The sequence below is a fragment of the Papio anubis genome, chromosome 6 (genome assembly GCF_008728515.1).
Source record: "Papio anubis isolate 15944 chromosome 6, Panubis1.0, whole genome shotgun sequence".
Lineage (NCBI taxonomy): Eukaryota > Metazoa > Chordata > Mammalia > Primates > Cercopithecidae > Papio > Papio anubis.
Window position 1 is genome coordinate 80,228,225 of NC_044981.1, and position 4,205 is coordinate 80,232,429.

The following is a 4,205-nucleotide window of genomic DNA, read 5'->3' on the forward strand; positions in this document are numbered from 1 at the left end:
AGCAATGAAGTGTAGGCCTCAGAAACTACAACAGAGGAAAAGTGAAACAGCTTTTCCCCCACAAGTAGACACATTAAACCTTGCAATAATGTAGGCACTCCTGGGCAGATTAGAACTACTCATCTTTCTGTGAGCCTTCTAATCATTCCAGAGCTAAAATATAGGCCTTCAAGAATGTTTCAGATGTACACACAAGTCCATGTAGTCAGTCAAAAGAATGAAGCAGCATCTGTGTTCAGTCCACTTGGTTGAAATTTACTGAAATTATGAAAATATTAGGAAAACCTATCAATGATAAAGAATCATGCTCAGCATAATAAGGATGCTTTAATAAAAGCATTGGGGGATGGAGTGGAGAAGTGAGTTGAAGATTAAAGCCAAGCCAAAATATGAATGGGATGTTGCTGCAAGATTAAGAGGGTCTTTGGTATTATAAGGAAAGAAAATTAGGGCACATTAATTTATGGAAAGACAGTGAAAACAAAATTGTCCCTTATGTCATCTAAGTTTGGATTTGCTATTTTTATTACCTTTTAAAGATTTATAATAAGAAAAATGCAATGGAGAAATTAAGAATCATTAGGATATAATGATGAGTTTCAAAGACAGCTCTAATGAAAAGCAGAAATATTTAAAAACATAAATCCCCAAATCATATTTCTGTTTAAAATCTATAGTAATGCTCTGAGTCTTTAAAATCCACTGAGCTGAAATATGTGCTTATATTGGCTGTTGAATTATGATTTAAATGTATGCTATATTAAGGAGGTAAAATATTTTTTGCCTTACATGAAACAAATTTAATTGTGGAAAATTGAGGAAAGACAGAAGATTGAAGACACAAAATAGTAATCATTAAAATCTACTGTACTATTTTTAAAAAAGGAATATGTATATACTTTCTTATATCTAACTTGGATAAAACACATGTGAGCAAAATACACCAAAATGTTAACAGAGTTATCTCTGCAATGTGATTGCAGGCATTTTTTTTCTTTTTTCTTTATACTTCTCCTGATTTTTCAGTTTCCATAATGAGCTAGTACTACTTTTATAATTAGAAAAAGGCCATGTTATGTTAAAATAGACTTGTGTCTATGTTCTAGAAGAAGTGAATTATATAATAATAAATTAGACACCAATTAAAAACACAGATCATTAGCAGCATACAGACAGAGTTTACAAAGAACAACTTAAACCATACAAACTTCATAACTTCTTTTGGCTTGAACTCTAAGATTCAGCAGATGTTATATTGGAATTTTAGTAAAGGACATAGTATGGTCTCCCGAGGTTTTACTGACAGATGAATTTAAATCTGTTTGGATCAGAGAAACTGCACTTGGTTGAAAAACAAGGCTGTAGGTCCTTAAACAAAAGGAAATAATGACCTGATCAAGAGAAGAGGCTAATGAAAGAGCCATCATATCAATCAGCAACCAGCCATAGGGAACAGAGGCATAGCCTAGGCGGCACATGGAGTATTTAAGATGGTAAAAGGCTCTGGTAGGGAGAGAAAATGGCAATACGGCAGGGAGAGATAATGATTATAAAGCACCTGCTTCGTGCAAAGTATTGTGCTAGTCTTTGGTGTATTGCTCTCTTGTACTGTGTGAACAATATCTCTACAAGTTAGAAATTCTTTCCAATTAACAGATGAGGAAATTAAGAGTAAAAAAGACGTTAAATGTAACAAATAGTAAATACTGACAGATATAGCAACTTATCTATTTACTTAAATGTGATCTGAAAAATAAAACCTATCAATAATGAGTTCCTAGTAAGCATTAAAAAACAGAGAAATTAGTGTGCTAAGCATTGACAGAAGTGTACTATGTAACATGAAAGGAAAAACTCAAGGGTTTTTGCTTTTCATTTTTAAAATTTTTTAAATTTCGACTTCACATATTACATTTAATAACATGGAGGATACAAGAACAGTTAGTTAGCCCCTTTCTCTACAAATATAGTGAAATTATGGCCAGAATATTGTATCTCGTTATGAGAGATTTATTCCAGCAAAGACAATAAGGTCCATAAAAATACTAAGGTAGTGCCTGTGGAGAGCCTGACTAAATGTTGACTAGGATAAGTCATAACATAGCTGACATGCATAAGCACTTGGAGGAAATGATGGGACCTGATCTAAACAGGATAAGTAGAATAAAAGTAAGGAAAGGAAGAAGCATAGGTCAAATATCAATAAAAACCTTTCCAACAGTGGAAACTATCAAAACCAGAAGATTTGTTCCCAAAGGAGATTCATGATTTTGGAAGATTTAATACTTGACTGAGTAAACATGAAAGAATAACTAATCGAGAACAGTTCTCAATTTTATGCTTCTATAGATTCATTTGTAAATAAACTGTTGAGCAATGATGCCCCATTTATTCATCAGCATTAGGGAACAAACTGTTCTGTAGAAGTCGGTTCCCCGGATATTGCAGGACTTGCAACAGCCACAGATTTTTAAAAATGTTTCAACTTCTTTAATGGGAAATTATTTAAATTACATTACTCAGATCCTTGGCTTCTTCAACATTCCAATTCAGAATTACGATATGAGATAGCAAAACTATGTGTGCAAAGGCTCCTGGAACATGGGCTCTGGACAAGCAGTGTCCCAGTCTTAGTTCAAGTAGAAAGTAGCTATGACCTTGAAGGTCATTTATCCTCTGGTCCATATATATATATACTGGAATTCGGTTGCTGACCCAGCCCCAGCCTTGGCTTTCTTGTCGGCACCAGGTGGCACAGCACTCCGTCTGTAGGTATCTCTGTCAGCTTCCCCTCTTGTGAGTCTCGCAGGTCGCTCACCCTCCAGACCTTTAGGCCGAGGCCTGCCAGTCTCTGGACAGCTACGGCGTAGGGTGGCAGGCACAATCTCCGGGGGCAGATGAAGGTAATCACGGAGATACTGGATACCCTCATTGGTAAGGTACCAGTAGAAATGTCTCCAGGCAAACTGTTCCTTCACGTAGCCCCGGGACTTGAGAGACTGCATGGCCTTCATGACATGAAGGTTGGGCACATTCTTGTCTGCCAGCTCCGGGTGCTTAGGCATGTGGACATCCTTCTTGGCCACCATGACTCCCTCCTTAAAAAGGAGTTCGTAAATGGCAATCTGGTTCTTCTTAGGCATCAACATCTCGGCGGCTACAGGGTCCGGGGCCGGGGCTGGAAAGCCATATTTTTTTAAAATATACAACTGTAAATAAAAGTATGGGGAAAATGATCTCATTCACACGTGCACATGTTTTTCTTTGATGGGTAATAAGAAGTTGAATAAGTGGGTAAAAGGGATTTTAGCATTCTAAAGTTATATTTATGATAACCAGAACTTATTCATTCTGTGTGTAATTAAGCATAAATACACTTTTATCAACCATTGCTCCATTGATTCCACTTTTAAGAACTTTATTGCTGTATAATCAATGTATGATAAACTGTACAATTTAACAAGTTTGAGCATTTGTATATGCTAATAAAGCCGTCAGCACAGTCAAGATGGTGAAGATATCCATCATTCCCAGTAGTGATCTCTTGCTCCAGTACATTTCCTTCTTCCCACCCATCTTCCCTCCATCAGCAACTGCTGATTGGATTTCTGTCACTATATATTAGTTCACATTTTCTAGAATTTTAAATAAATGAAACAAAACTGTATATACTCTTTTTTTAGTCTGGATTTTTTTGTTTTGCATAATTATTTTGAAATTCATCTATGTTGTATTTATCAATCATTCATTTCTTTTTATTAATAAATAGTAATTTATTGCATGGATCTACCAGTTTGTTTACCCATTAACTCCATTTGTCTGTTGATGGGCATTAGGTTTGCGCCAGTTTTTGACTATTACAAATAAGGTTATTGTGAACATTTGTTTGTAAGTCTTTGTATGAACTTTTGCTTTCATTTCTCTTGGGTAAATATCTGGAATAGAATACCTGGCTCCTGTGATAGGTATATATTTAATTTTTTAGGAAACTGACTATTTTCCAATATAATTGTGCCATTTTGCATTCTCAGCAGCAGTGTATGAGAATTCCAGTTCCTCCACATCCTTATCAGCACTTAACATGGTCAGTCTTCTTAATTTAGCCATTCTGATGAAAGTGCAGTAGTCACAGCACTTTGGGAGACCAAGGCAGGCAGATCACAAGGTCAGGAGATCAAGACCATCTTGGCTAACATGGTGAAAAC

At 35.9% G+C, this 4,205-nt stretch overlaps 1 pseudogene across 1 annotated transcript; it reads right to left on the minus strand.

The window, feature by feature from the left end:
• Positions 1–2,654: 2,654 nt before the first annotated feature.
• LOC101014863 lies at positions 2,655–3,183 on the minus strand (annotated as a pseudogene). Its single transcript, XR_646197.3, has one exon. The product of XR_646197.3 is annotated as a 40S ribosomal protein S10 pseudogene (transcript).
• Positions 3,184–4,205: the final 1,022 nt, after the last annotated feature.